General features: G+C 42.4%; 1 protein-coding gene across 1 annotated transcript in view; it reads right to left on the bottom strand.

The window, feature by feature from the left end:
* Window positions 1-12516, bottom strand: part of SEPTIN7 (septin 7) — a 406575-nt gene extending 394059 nt beyond the window's left edge. Inside the window, exon 1 of the mRNA XM_065051825.1 lies at window positions 12510-12516. The gene's annotated coding sequence lies outside the window, so the exon portion shown is untranslated. The remainder of the gene's footprint in view (window positions 1-12509) is intronic.
* Between the last annotated feature and the right edge of the window lie 3564 nt (window positions 12517-16080).

The raw sequence follows: 16080 nt of genomic DNA, 5'->3' as shown, positions 1-16080 counted from the left end.
AAAGGGGGCCCAGTATTTTGGAGCACCCACTGGTGTCCCGTCAGGCACAGGAAGGATCCTTGCCCCCAAGGTCGATTGGGCCAGGGTTATTTGGGTGCTCTCGGAAGCCCCTGAGAGGGCTCCACGTCAAGGGAGAATAGGGCTTGGGCATCTCCTGGGCAGTACAACCAGCCTGTGGGACAAGGAGCCAGGTCTTGCTCCCATGCTCAGGGATAGCCGATCGCCAGCACTGGGGTCAGGAAGGAATTTTTTCCCCCGGGGCAGATTGGCATTGGTCCCCGGGGGTTTTTTGCCTTCCTCTGCAGCATGGAGCATGACCTCTTTGCAGAGCTCCTCTGGTCCCTTTTGGCTCGGTTCCTGTCTGCTGCTCATGCACCACGAAGATGGCCTGTCGTGTCCTGCAGCTGGGGGAGGAAGGCTTTTTTTCTCCCATGTGAGTATCAAGTGTCTCCATGGGTTTTTTGCCTTCCTCTGCAGCAGTGAGCACGGCTCCTCGGCCCTGGGCCACCTTTGGGCCATTGTGGCTGGGTGCCTGCTGCTCCTGCTCCACGAAGGTGGCCCTCGTGCCCCGCATCCGGGGGGAGGAACTTCTTGGACTCCCAGGTTGAGCGGTGCTCCCGGGATCCACCATGGCCTCCCAGGTTGAGCTCCAAGGGTGCTCCCAGGGGTCCTCCTCGGACTCCCAGGTTGAGCTCCAAGGCTGCTCCCGGGGTCCATCAAAGCCTCCCAGGTTGAGCTCCAAGGGTGCTCCCGGGGTCCTCCACGGTCTCCCAGGGCGGGCCCCGAGGGTGCTCCCGGGTGTTGCTTCTCAACCTCTGTCGCATTGAGCACAGCCCCTGTTCAGGGCTCCTCTGAGCCCTTTGCCCGCAGTTCCTGCCCGCTGCTCTTGCACCTCCAAGGCACCGCTAGTGTTCTGGATCTCTTGGTCTCTCTTGCCCAGGGCATGTCTGCAGCAGGAGCCAGGGAGCAGGAGCAGGAGCCAGCTCTGCTCTTCCCTGGGCTCCATTTTCCCAGGGCTTCTTGCTTGTCCAGCGCAGCCCGTGCTTGAAGGGGCTGCAGGTTCGCTGCACCATCCGCAGCTGCCACTTGTCAGCTCTCCCTGCGGGCAACACAAGCGCCAGGCAGGGATGTGAGAGCGTTTGTCGTGCATCCCAGGCCAAGAAGCCCAGTGGCGCAGCAAGTTTCAGAAATCCAAAAGCCAGCTTGTCATTGCTGCATATCACACTTTGGAAAATACCCCATGGTACCACGCAACTTCTCCTTCTTCTTTTGTGTGTGGTCGGTCGGTCCTGATCCTTATTCTTCACGTTCTCACTCTTCAGGAAACAGGACGGTTTGGCCTGTGTTCCTGCTGCTGCTCTTGCAGCGCTGTGACTTGCCTTTGCCAGGCTGCAAAAAAATAAAGCACAATCCTGTTTCCACTTGTATCCTTTGTGTTCTGTGTCCTTGAAATTAGTTTTGGAGCTCAAACCCTTGTGGCATTTCTGTCAAATAGTCACATCTTTATTTGACTCCTTCTGAATGTACAGAACAGCACAGCGCAGCACAGCACAGCATCGCTGTGCTCTCTTATGCCTCAAGTTCTGTATGATGAGCTGTGACGAAGCACTGAGGGCTCCATCCAGGAGAGCCGCTCTCTGCAGGGCAGGGCCGAGGCCCAGTCTGGGACAGGGGCCAAGACAACATAGGCACACACACCTACAGCACAGCTCAGGCAGGGACCCAAGGCCCCAGATGCAGTAGACGTAGTTTTAGTGAGGCTTTTGATACTGTCCCTCACGGTATCCTACTGGACAAGTTTGAACTTGACATGAGGTCCCTTCCAGCTGAACTCTTCCTCTTCTCTACAAAAGGTGAAAGTCAAAATCAGGTGTGGAAGATTTACGCCGTGGCTGAAGTGGATTTTGTATCACATATAAACATGGCCAACGGGTGTGTTTGATGGAAGAGCTGTGCAGCTTGGATTCAGTGAAATAGCAGCAGGGAACTATTTTTGCTGTTTAGAAGAGGCAGCATTTGTCTGGCTGTGCTTTGACAATGTATTCAAATGTTCTAGGCCTGAACTTGACCAATCTTTCCACCACACATCTGTGTCATCACTGCCCACTTGTTTCTCATTCCCAAGGTGATTTATTGGCACCCTGTGCCCTTGTGGCCAGGAAGGCCAATTGAATCCTGGGGTGTATTAGAAGTGGGCTGGTAAGTAGGTCGAGGGAGGTTCTCCTTCCCCTCTAGTCTGCCCTGGTTAGACCACACCTGGAATATTGTGTCCGGTTCTGGGCCCCTCAGTTCCAGAAGGACAGGGAACTGCTGGAGAGAGTCCAGCACAGGGCAACTAACATGATTAAGGGAGTGGAGCATCTCCCTTATGAGGAAAGGCTGAGGGAGCTGGGTCTCTTTAGCTTGGAGAAGAGGAGACTGAGCGGTGACCTTATTAAAGTTTACAAATATATAAAGGGTGAGTGTCATGAGGATGGAGCCAGGCTCTTCTCGGTGACAACCAATGGTAGGACAAGGGGTAATGGGTTCAAACTGGAACACAAGAGGTTCCACTTAAATTTGAGAAGAAACTTCTTCATGGTGAGGATAACAGAGCACTGGAACAGGCTGCCCAGGGAGGTTGTGGAGTCTCCTACCCTGGAGACATTCAAAACCCGCCTGGACGCCTTGCTGTGTAGCCTTATCTAAGTGTTCCTGCTCCGGCAGGGGGATTGGACTGGATGATCTTTTGAGGTCCCTTCCAATCCCTGACATTCTGTGATTCTGTGAAATGCTTGCAACTGAATCTGTAATTGATGGTATTTAGAAAAAATACTTCCCCAAAAACTGGAGGCGATGTAGTTGCTTGAACAGCTTCAGCTTTTCTCCATTTAGATGCTTAAGTTTTGGTCGTTTTTTCTGAGAGAGTCATAGAAGAAATGAAGTACGTAGCAAAAAATCTTTTACGTGCATCAGAGGTCTGTTATCTACTCTTTCAGAGGTAATGCATTTGTGTGGTTTTGCTGCCTCAAACCAGAATTACTACTGTGTTTTTTTCCTGGGCCTTTGTATTAAGGCATCTTAAGATGTCCTGAAAGCATTAATAAGGAATTGCAGAAGTTAATTATGTCTTGTAGTCTTCACTGTCTTCCAGTCAGCTTATAGTGACAATGCATACCATAATTTTAACTATAAAATGCTAAATCATTCAGCTATTTAGTGTCATCAGAATCCACTGAGTTCTCACAGAACTGGAATAAGTTGTGATTCTTATACTGGTAGTCTGTGATTAACAGGGGCTGCTGAAATTGAACTGCCTTCAATCAGGGGTCTTTCTGTTGAAAATCACTCCTCCTGTTCTGTCTGTACCTGCATTTTTACATGCTTTTATAAGATAAAATGTCTATTGGTCTTCACTGTTCTCTGGTATGAAAGCTGAGTGTGGGAGAGAGCAGTTTTTTTCTGTTTATCTTACTCCATCTTAAATTCATGTTTGATATATAGCCACTTACAAATCTATAATTATTTCTTCCTTGCTGTCTCATGGATTGATCCCCAGGCAGCCAAAAGAATAATTAATTTTTATCTCGATGCAAATCATCAGCTGTAAAATTTGCGTTGATAATATCTGAACATGTACCCCAGGCTTTGGAATGGCAGGCTTCAATTACCTTCCTCTGAATATCGCAGCTTTTAGACTTGAGACAGCAGTCATACTACTTATCTTCAATGGTATTACAAATAAGTTAGTAGTATTCAAAAGATTTATTGGCCTAACTTTATTTAATCACTCCATTTTCAGTTAACATAGTCACCCCAAACTGTGCATTTCCAGAGGATGATTAGATTGTTTCAGATGGTTAAAGACTTTGGCCTTCTTTGCTCCTTCATTTTACAGTGCACTAGGAACCTCATGTATTTTTGTATGAACATATAAAAGTCTAACACTTGTGTCCCCTAATTTCCTTTCTAAGACTTTAAACATTTTTCAGTTGTTTTTAAGCGAATTAGTATGTACCGTATAGCCTGCCTAGCACTTATGACATTTTGGCATGATTTCCAGTAGTTCTGGATGGACAATTACTTGTATTTTCAGTCACAGAAAATGTTTTCCTTCCTACATGCTTGATGAGGAAAAAAACTGACCAAGAATACTATAGGCTGAGATTTCAAAGCCAGTATGGATGTAGATGCACAGCTCCCACTAATTTTAGCAAGGATCATGATTCCAAGTCCTGTTTTGAAAGTCTTCACTATAGTGTTTGCTGTTTTGAAAGGTTTATCTTTTTTTCAGAGACCAGCCTAAATGTTTTATCATCCCTTCCTGAAACAGTATTTTAAAGCTGTTTTTGCTCCATGCTATAGTATCGTGCCTTTGTTCTCCTGTTCTTTCAACCTTGGCCAAACTGCTAGAGAACACATGGATACTTCCTTTTTATTTGCTACCTCAATAATAAGAGCACTCATCTAAGTTGCAGAGGTTAATTAATTTCTCTTTTTTTTTTTTTTTGGTTGGGTTTGGGATGTGTTTGCTTTTGTGGGTCCTCTTCCTAGGAGCTTAGCTCTTTTATGCTTTATGTAAGAATAGTCTATATACTTCTCTCAAAGACAGAGCTGCCATCCTGACAATATAGGCAGAACTGAATTTTGCTGTCTGAAACACGAGGGATGGGCTAGAGCTGTCTTGCCAGAAAAAGAAGCTGGGTGAAGTCAGAATGTAAAATTACGTGGAGGAGCGTAGGATCAGAATGCTTGTACCACAACCAGCAAGCAGTGCCTCCAGCCTTGCTCCTGAACTGCTGCTGCTGCCCTTGCACGTTCCATTTCATCCCACAGCAAAAAAACAATACTCTTTGCTCCTCAGGGCTTTGGAATAGGCAGCGAGGCAATGCAGGCAGCAGGGTTGGAACTGGTCTGTCCCCTCCATCTGCCAACATGGCAAGACACAGATTATTTGATGCTGAGGAAATGCTTTGTCAGCTTGTGCCTAGAGCAACTCGAGGCTGTGGATTCCCCTAGTGATCTAGCAGCCTGGAAACTAAGATCTGTAACGCTCAAGTCTCTTTTACACATACAACAACTTATGACTTGAAATATTTTTAACACTTGGATTGTTCTGGAAATGTGAATCCACAATGCAGCTGTGAGGAGATGGACACTTTCACCAGAATGAACAAACTGGAAAAACAAGAAAGACATAAATAGCAACTGTCCGGATGCTACAGTAGAAATAAATTGGAAGCTGATCATAAGATCCAAGTAGGTATTTAGAGTTAGTGTAAATAGAAATACCAAATTAAGCAAATAACATGTAATTTTGAGATGAACTGCTCTATGAGCCATGCACAAAACCTTGCACTATGTACTGTACGATAACAGGAGACTAGGGGAGACATTTTAAAACCTAAAATCACATGAGAAATTGCAAACCACAAAAAAGAACACTCTACGAAAATTCACGCGTGCAGTATGATCATAAAAGAAACCCGTGCAGTATGGTTAAAGAAGACGACTCTAGCTTCAGAACAAGGTTTCCATTATCATGTAACCTGAAGGAAATCCAGATCATATTTCCAACTTTCAGCTATACCTGATCCTGATGGAAGAAAATGTTAAAAACCACCCCTGTAAGCATGCCTAAGCACAGGAAAAATGAACGCTTATCCTAATATTTGTGTTAGCACTGCTAATTCCCTATTTACTGCTTAGGTTCTGGAGTATGTCCATAGAAAATAACTTGCAAGGCTGGGGCTGAACTAGTCATTCAAACACACAAAGACAACAAATGGGATGAAAATAATGGATTTCTGCTTTATCTGTGATTCATGACAAAGGCTGAGTGTGCATCCAGATGGAGAAATTATTCAAAGATGATGAAAAAGATCCCAGAAAAGGAAACAGAGAAGTGCATATCATCTTCATTTAAATAATGAAAACCATAAGAATTAATAAGTGCACCAAGCTGTTGGAATAAAATTGAGAAAAGAAACAGAGCTCTGCAAAATTTCCTCCACCATTAAATACGACATAAATAATCTTAAAATGAACAATGACTTCATTTTTTGTTTGCTCCATACTTCACTGATGTTGAATTAACAAATGCCTTAAAATAGATTTCTCCATGTGAAGTTGCTTTGAAAAGTAGCACTTGCAAGATGAATTTTAAGCTAGTGAGGAAATCGCAAGTTTAAAAACAAAACCAAACCAAGCCTTTGCAAAAATGTTATGTGATGGTTTGCACTTCTGCCAGTAAAGAAAGCAATGATTCTTAAGCATTATGAAGTTCAGGCATAAACCTGATTTTATAAGTGCTATGTATCTCTATGATGGAAAGGACTGTAGCAGGGACCTTGTTCATGAAATGCAAATGTGGTTTCAGCTATTCTTACTAGATTATCTTATTTATATCTACAATATGTTACAAACCAGTTGTTTTGCTTTGCTACAACCAGCCTTACATGTACCAGATATCCAGGTGTAGAGGTATAAGGTACAAGACTCAGTTTAAATTCGAATATGGGATGGCTGCAATACTTATAATCTAATTTTAAGACTAAAACATTTCAGCATTTGGGCACCTTTTTGCCTCCAAGAGACCCCCTGATTTTTCTTTTATAATTTTGTTGTGAATTTTGTAGTGTTTCACTGTTTTGATTAAAAGCACGCCCATAAGAAACAAAATTTCATGAGAATCCTAGCTTCCATTAAAAATTTCCCAGAGGGAAATAGGCAAAATAAATCTACTCCAAAATTCAGGATAATAATATCTAAACCACTTTGTGATTCTTGTTAAGTCACTATTTTATTTTTTTTTTTTTTTTTTTTTAGTATTTGAGACTGGAAATAGCAGAATAACTTTTGCTGTTATGGCAGCAAATACATTTATTTCTAACCATTTATTCCAGTTACAATACTGAAATAAACAACAGCAGCAAAGTGACTTTTTACTTTTACTCTTTATGCAGCTCTACTCAGGAGTCTAAAATAATGGGCTTGTGGATGTTTTTTCATTGACTGATGAACTGGAAAAACAGGGGAAAATTAGTTCAGAATGAATTGAAAATGCAAAAATCAAATTTGGAGGAGTATAAAGGGCTGATTTAAAAGAACAAGAAGAATCCTGCATTTGGGTAAATGCACAATGTTACATTCACTGAAATTATTTGACTGTGTTCTCAGGTTAGTTACCACTCTTCCTTAACTTATTTATTTACATCAGTTTCAAAATGAAACACTTTATCACCTATCGAAACAACATTTTTTTTTTTTTTTTTTTACTTGTGATATACTTCCCTCTTTTTATTTCCATCTGAAAATCTTTTGGTCTGAATTAGAAACTCATTTCAGTTTCAAGGAACCGCTTCTTTCTTTCGACAAACTCACAGTATCACAGTATGTTTGGGATTGGAAGGGACCTCAAAAGATCATCCAGTCCAATCCCCCTGCTGGAGCAGGAACGCCTAGGTGAGGTCACACAGGAACATGTCCAGGCAGGTTTTGAATGTCTCCAGCGAAGGAGACTCCACAACCCCCCTGGGCAGCCTGTTCCAGTGCTCTGTCACCCCCACTGAGAAGAAGTTTTTTCTCAAATTTAAGTGGAACCTCTTGTGTTCCAGCTTGATCCCATTACCCCTTGTCCTATCATTGTTTGCCACCGAGAAGAGCCTGGCTCCATCCTCATGGCACTCACCCTTTATATATTTATAAACATTAATGAGGTCCCCCCTTAGTCTCCTCTTCTCCAAGCTAAAGAGACCCAGCTCCCTCAGCCTTTCTTCATAAGGGAATCGCTTAACTTCTCGGCCATGTGGGGTCCTAAGTCATACTCTTTCATTTGACTGTCCAATCTTTCCATTATTATACACTGCTTCTCCATCATGCTTTTTTATTGTGAGTTGAAAAACAAACAAAGAAACAAAGCACTCTAACATAAAACTGCAGTCCTGGTTACTGAGACAATATGTAATTTCACACTCCCTTCTGTAGCTTGGGATGCTGTGATAGATTTTTAGACCCATTTTTGCACATGCAAGATCAGTGCTTTGAGGACCACTGTTCCTTCCTCACTGCCCCGTATGTCACACGACCTCGCACTGTTGAGTGCTTACTGCTGGAGGATGGAGGTGCCCTACACAGCTGGGCTGCTGCAGCCCTGTCTTTGTCCACCAGCTTCATTCTACAGGTAGACAGTCACAGTTCCCTCTTGTTCTGCTTGGGGTCAACAGCTGCCACTGCTTTGTGCCGCAAGCCTGTTTCTCTGCTGTGCTGCAGTGGTTGGAAGCTTTGCATTGTACCGAGCCAACCTGACATCCACACTGATGTCCATGTGTGCAAGTACACAACTCCTGGCACTGTTGTCTCCTCACAGCATGATCTTGCTGTGAAATGTCATAGCTCAGGGAACCATCAGGGAACTTTTTCACAGGGAGTAACTTGCTGAGAAGGCCACTGCAGGGGAGGATGGAGTGTGCTGTCGTGAGTGGAGGTCAGGAGACTGAGGGGAGACTCCATTGCTGTCTACAGCTTCCTCACAAGGGGAGGAGGAGGGGCAGGCACTGATCTCTTCTCTTTGGTGACCAACGACAGAACCCAAGGGAATGGTAGGAAGATGTGACAGCAGAGATTTAGGCTGGACATTAGGAAAAGGTTCTCCACCCAGAGAGTGGGGGAGCACTGAACAGACTCCCCAGGGAGGTGTCACGGCCCCAAGCCTGACAGTGTTCAAGAAGAGACTGGACAATGCCCTCAGACACATGGTGTGAACTGTGGGGTTGTCATATGCAGGGACAGGAGTTGGATCTGATGATCCTTGAGGGTCCCTCCTAACTCAGGACGTTCTATAATTCTATGGTAATTTCTTGCCAGACATCAGTGAGCTGTTTTTGTTCGTTTGTTTGAGTTTTTTTTCTAATTCTTTCCCTAATGCTCAGCCTAACCTGAAGCCACGTAGACGCAGGGACAACTCCCGCCTTTGTTTCTAATTAAAAACTAACGGCCTTTGGTGCACGAAATGTGGTCCTTCCCCTCCTGTGCCGGACACAACCGCCAGGAAAACGCCGCCCAGCAGAGCGCAAGCTCCGGCCCTGCAGGGGGCGTTTCACGGGCCTCGGGCGCCCCCTGCCGGGCCGCCCTCGACGGCAGTCACTGCCCCCGCCAGTGCTCTCGGCGGGTGGGAGAGTCAAAGAAAAAGGGGAAAAAAAATCAGGAGGAAGCCAAAAAGAACTGTCCTATCCACAATTTTCCGTGTGCACCAGATGCCGCTGCTGGTATTTTCCAAATTCCCTTGTTCCCGCTAGCCCGCACCCTCTGCCCTCAATTCTCTCTGCAGCAGCAGTATCGTTTCAGTTCTTTCCTCAGGAACTCACTTTGTCACTGCTGCAAAATGTCATTGTACTGCTTCAACTGTTTTTCAGGCAGCAATATCCATTTTTCTTTTTCCTACACGATATGTAACCTACAGTCTGCCTCGAGCATATCCTCTCAGGTCCAAAATCCACATGGTGAGTGAAAGGATGCTGGCCTTCATCAGCTATCTGTTTATGCTTCTTAAGTTCATGAGGCTTTTCTTTGGTTTGTTTTTATCCTGGTAATTTTGTTCATTTGTTTTCTACTTACTGGTTGGATGGCACCCAATCAGTTGTAAACTATAATGTCTTTTTGGATTATGGATGGTAAGATATATAAATATATGTATATCTTACCCTCTTATTTTCAGCAAATATTAGTGTTGTCTGTAATAAATGCTATCTGAACAAGAGAAAATAAATAGCTCATATCCACATGCATTACTTCTAATTTCTTTCTGGTAGACAAAACAAGTGTACCAGTGCATGTCTTAACAAATAAGTTATCTTTAAATGCTTTTGAAACATGTACTCAACACCGTACCAGGCAGAAAACACACACAGCCTGATTTTCATTTACACAAAGGCCAATTTATAATGCTCGGGAAGCCTTGCAAGGCTTAAAGCAGATGTCTGCACCCACTTAAAGCTTTCTTTCCACACCAGAGCTCTGTAACTGAAGAGTTGTTCAGGACTTGCTGCTGCTGAACCGGGTAAGTGTGCCGCACCTAACACCTTGCTCAGGGCAAAACTATGTAGATCTCATGTTTGCATAAAGATGCATGTATTTTTTTTTTTTTGTGGTAATAATTTTCATACATTTGCAGACCTTCACTTTGAGTCTCAGAAAGCATGATGACAGGGAGCTATAAAGAGACCTTGTGATTTATCATCTTGCAGTGGTGTCAAACATTTTGTCCTCTTTTCCTTCCACTGTTTGCGTAGATCTAAATTGTTATTAATACAGAACCCATCTGAATACAAAAATATATCTTACTTTTGTAAAGTATAGTTGTTGAATTCAGTTGAAATTGGCTAAATAGTAAAGAATCACTTGTTATAGTTAAACAAACTCATATATGCATATATAGAGACTTATTTCTGTAGGTAACTGAGTAAAAAACATGAGCTTAAGGACTTAATTTTGTATTTAACTTCATGATCTTGAATTCTCTATTCAAATAGTTCTAATGAGAGAAATGGATTAATCCCCTGAAAGGGACAAATACAGTCTCTGCTGAAGGATCCAAATGACTCAGCTGGACTCCCTAGTGAAATGGGGATAAATCTCTTCCCAATGGAAATACTGAAGTCCAGAGCATGTGTCTGCCATATCCCTGCCATCTCTGAGAAGCAGACACTTTTGACTGGTCATGGAGTTTGAATTCCTCGTTGTTCTTCCAGGCCACATTTGGGGAGATTTTCAAAAACAGGGGGGCTAAACCCCAGGAAATAAGATTCCAATTCCGTTGGTGCTAAAATTACAGGGACCGTAAGACAAGGATAAGCTATCTTTGCAAAGTAAAGTAGAGAGAGGACAGAAATCTGACAGTATTCATTCAGGTGAAGCTTACAGCAGGAGAAATGTAAGAAAAACTTGAAGATGCAGTTGCAGTCTTTCTTGTTGTAAGGTATGCATTGGTGTGAACTCCTTTGATGTCTTTAGCTTTCCTTCAAGCACAAGCGATATAGTTGCTCTTTTTCGGATTGTAGTGACAATGAGGAAGAAAGACCAGCAACATGGTCTCCATGAGACACTTGGGACTTATTTGTGGAAGCTTTGAGGAGGAAGAGACCTCCAGAGTCAGTTCAAGAGAGGAAGGCTGCAAAAATACATCACAAGAGACAGAACAACCCGTTCTTGAATGTGGGCAATAGAGTTGATATCATTTCATGAGAAAGCAACATTTATTGTATCCCGGGATAGAGAATGTACATCCAATGTCTCAGCTTCTTGAACTACATGAAAAGATTGTTTATTACTGATTGAGCTTTTATGCACTGTTTCAGAAATGTGAGATCTCAGGGCCTCTGACCAGCAGCAGGTCAAGGGATCCAGGTTCTAGGACCAAGATTCTCTTCAGCATTTACATATTTCCTTTCTGCCCATAGTACTCCTTTAAAAACAGAAGAAACACTGAAAATAGCAGAATCCTTGTTGGAGGTAGGCCTCAGTTGCACTTGCACCTCTAAGGTTATTTTCCAATTTGACTTTTCCTTCCTCTTTCCTTCTTTGTCCTCTGACTTTTCATTTTCTTCTTCATTTATTGCATGTTCCTCTCCAGCCTTGTTTCACACACACTCCCCCTATTCTCAACGTTATTAATAGTTAGTCTCACAATTCCCTTTCTTCCTTGCTATCAACTCATTTTAGATCATCCACTGTGCTTACAAAGTAGATCCGTGGCAGACCCACTAGTGAAACTTGGATGTCTCTTTAAGACCCAAGCTAGTTTTCAACTGCATACTCAGTGTTTCCTCTTTTTTTCTCCTGCTCCTCCACCTCAAAACAAAAGCCCAAGAAAATGTAAAAATGTCACAGGTTGCACCCTTCTCCTCTACTTTCATAGTTCTGGTTTCTTTTGGGTTTGTTTTATCCAGGCGTTGGCAAAATATGAAGGCATTGTCAACATAATTCATTGTCACGGAATGACAGCTCAGGGTAAAAGTAGCATTTTCCTCAGAATATTAGGAGCCAGGTGGTCTCTAGCTCACAGCTGGGTCAGGGGTTGCATGGAATGTATTTTTTTCATGAAGACTCATTGAGGGATTAGCTGGTATATAATAATAAAAAGTAGGGCAGGAAGCGATCTTCAGAGATCACCTTCTTGGCTTAAGCCAAGATCAGTTTATAATTAAACCACCTCTGAAAGATGTTTATCTTATTTACTTTTAAGAGCCTCCAACAATAGAGATTCCACAGGTCCTTTAAAGAGTTCTATGCTTAACTACTCCTTCCTCAGAAATTGTTGCTAATGTCTAACCTGACCCAGACTGTAATTTTAGCCTTTCACTCCTTATCCAGTGCTTCTGTCTCTTCTAGTGGCAACCTTTTGCCTATTTGAAAATCGATATAACGTTGCCTCTGATTACTCGTCTCCAGGATATTTTTCACATCCTCCATGTGTAGAGTTCAAGGGGGTTTTCTGTTGCGTGTATGTTTCATGGAGGGGGAATGTACTTCGCAGCTACCATGGCTGATGTAAAATCAGAATGACACTAGGGGATAAAGGAGATTAGGAAAATTTCCCATCCTTCAGTGAGTCCACATCTTTCCTGAAGTGCAGCGCTCACTATCAGACACATTCCTTTAACTGAGATCTCACCAGTACTGACTGGAGTCAATAGATGACTTAATGAGTGACATATGAAACTCCTTTTCACATACTCTGGTGTAACTTTTTTGGTTTTCTGCAGCTGTATGACACTGTTGACTGATTTCACTATAATGTAAAATTATTTTATGAGTTTTCTGTAAAGTAAGACTGTCATAATTTATTTTGCATTCTTTCCTCTGCAATTTTTCTAATAATGTTAACAATAAGGCTCATAATGACAGCTGAAATGTGGAAGTTCCATGTTGCTTGCAAATTGCACTTCTGCATATGCATACAGCATGTAAATGTGAAGTTACTTTAAACCTGGTAAGTAGTTTGAGTTCTTAGTGGACAATGAAGCTCTTTCTGTTTGAAAAGTGGGTAGAATTTTTATCAAGTGTCACCTCAGCAGAAGGGAAAAGTGAAACCTTTCTAAAGAGAAAAATGTCTTCTAAAACTTTATCACGTTTTTTGTGATAGTTCATTCTGCATTTCTCTGCTCCCCTGCATGATCCCAACAGTGTGTTTTTGCACCCAAAACCAGCACTGTGTATTTACACCATCCAACATACTCTTCTGCTCTTTGACATCCTTTTCTCCTTCCATTAAGTGCTAATTTTAAAAGCAACCTTCCTGCAAAGCATTTCTTCAGAGAACCTCAGGATTACAAGTGGGCCACAGTTTCCTTGCAGTGCAGCCCTGAGGCTCATTCTGGAGCCTCAGCTTTATTCACTATCAGTGAAATTATCTGTGACTTTATGATGCAGCAGTTGCAAGGAAAAATGGCTAGATAAAGACAAGTGTGTCTGCTACATTGGAATATGTTTTTCCTGCCTAGCAGTACTGGTTTTTTGTTTTTTTAATATTTTATAGCTGTTTTTTATACATAGATGCATGCAAACACACACATGTGTACATTTGAAAGTGCATTGTTTAGTGAACTCCCCTCATTTTGCTATCAGATTAACATCAGAAAATGAACTCTGTACTATATTCAGGCTTCAGTCCATCATTAATATATACACTGATATATATCATTAATGTAACTTCTCAAGAAGGAAAATCCTCTGAACTCCTACATGTCATGTGATGGGGAATCATGCTACAAGATCCCTTACTGGGAAACAAGTTGTTGCACCTTGAGGAGCTGGAGTAGTTGCGCCTCCCTTGTGAAACAATAAGCCAGCTGCTACTCTCTGGCAGCATAAGAAGTTGTTTTGTCAAGGGAAAAAAAATTCAGTGTGAAACAAAGAGGACATTTTAAAAAGATGTGTTCTTCCTGGGCCCTCACATAACCCCTTCAGTGCTATCTGCTGCCTGCCTCTTAAGAAGTGTGCCAGGCTAGGGGTTTTTGTTGGCTATAGGTGTTTCTTTTGATTTGAATTCTCTTTGCTAAAATCAAAAGCCAGTAGAATTTACTAATGGTAAGGTTTGGGTGGGCAAAGCAGCCCATGTCTTGTGTGAAGGTGAATGGGGCTTTGGGCTGACAGAAGGAGTGTCACAAGGTATCTTGGTCACCTGTGAGAGGTGAGTTGGCAAGAGGGCGGGGATGGCCCCAGCCTCACTTGCAGAATGGTGCGTTGGTTCTCTAAGGGACACCTGCAGCGGAGTGAAACCACCTACAGTACCACAGATCACTCATGAACAGAGATGGTGAAGGCAAACACAAGCAGGAGAGGAATTTGTAAAGAACATCTGCATATGTAATAGGCAATTTATATCTGCAGAGTCAGAATGATCACCAGGAGCAACACAAATCTGTGGCACAGGTATTTACAATTAGTACTTGAAACACAGGCCTGATTCCCCTTACTTTGCATGTATGTTAGAGTGCTTCCTTATTTGGAATTACTCAACATTTACAAGTCAGGTGTGATTAAAACCCTGCATAGATCAGTGGTTAAATTTAAATTAACAGTGACTGGCAAAACAGCCTTATAGTCCACAAGAACAACTGTATCCTGGCCAAGCTGTTTTCTGCCCAATCAACCCAGATTTGGCCTGCTAGGCAGGATGAAAGCATCTCTTGAAACAGAAATGAATGTGTTAATTCTGGGGGAAAAGAAAAAAAGTTGCTGTCTTTAGTGAGTATGTATAAACATCTGGCATACTGTGTTGGTGTTGCCCTGTTGTGGGGTTCTTTTGGTTTTGTTTTGTTTTCTTTTCTTTTTTTTTTTTTTGTTTGTTTGGTTTTGGGTTTTGTTTTTTTCCTCTAAAACCAAAATGATGCAGAAGCCAAGAGGACGTCTTAGACAGTAGAGGGCACTGTGACCTCAAAAATACGCTCCAAACTGGGTCATAGCTGTACCCATTCTTCAGCACAGCTGATGGACACAGGCAAACACGTTATTCCAACTGAAAGGGAGCTCTATTTGTTTCCTAATCAGTTCAGGAGAATAGAGTAGTGATGTGAAAAAGTAAGGGGGGACGACAGACCAATAGGTAGTGTAAAGCCATGATGCTTACAAATGAACTATATCTCCACCTTGGTAAACTGAAAGAAAGTGATCAATTCCATCAAGCTGTCTGATGTTGTAGCACATCTTAATGTTCTGGGAACACAGTTTTTAAAGCCTGATTTGGGTGCTGTTATTAGCAAGGTCTCGGAATCTATAATGAAAGCACACAAATAGTCAGGATCGTGATTTGAGACAGATAATCAAAAAGTTTAAAAGGTGAGGAAGGAGATGAGGAAGACATAAACTGCTGCTGTTAGTCACCTACAAGGACTCCATATGGGATTTTTAAACTTTTTTGTGTGTAAAATTTGCATTTCATTTTTAGTTTTCTGTGGGTATAAATTAAAGGGTTTGTAGCCTCATCATTGTTTTTTCTCCCCTTGATAAAGTCTCTGGTGAAAGGACCAGATTTACCAATGTAGTAAGCCTTGCAGTCCCCCAAGTGACCATGTTAGTCACTTCAGTCTGTCACAAAGAATTCACATTTTCTCAGTCATATACAGGAAGCAAACAACATTCCCAAGTCATGGCTTTGTCATTTAAGGGGTGTTTAATGTGCAGGATCATCTTGTCTTTGGTCTGGTCTGCCGTTTGCTTAGTTTGCCAAAGATACTTTCTGCCACTGTCTGTGGGTAATTAATCTGCCTCTTCTCTACCTTAATTGAAGGATATACTGAAATAACTATCAGAGTAGGCAAAGGATGAAACAGAAATAAACATGGTAACATCTAAACAGGCAAACTTACACCCTACTGCTGTTTCTGATACAGCTGTCTGTAAGTATTTCACAGTGGCCCACAAGCTACCTTCGCTCTTTTGCCAAAGTAGATTTGCCAGTACAACTCCAGCAGTGCAGGTTTATTGACTTTGATACAAAAATGTATTTGCAGAGCCCTACTGTTTCTCACGTCTGGCTGCTCTGCCAGTTGTTAACTGAAAAGCCATTTTGTAAGCACTTCCAGATCATTGCTTTTCTCATGT

This window comes from Columba livia, chromosome 2 (genome assembly GCF_036013475.1).
Source record: "Columba livia isolate bColLiv1 breed racing homer chromosome 2, bColLiv1.pat.W.v2, whole genome shotgun sequence".
Classification (NCBI taxonomy): domain Eukaryota; kingdom Metazoa; phylum Chordata; class Aves; order Columbiformes; family Columbidae; genus Columba; species Columba livia.
The sequence above is the reverse complement of the archived record's forward strand: the minus strand, read 5'-3'. Positions and strand labels throughout refer to the sequence as shown.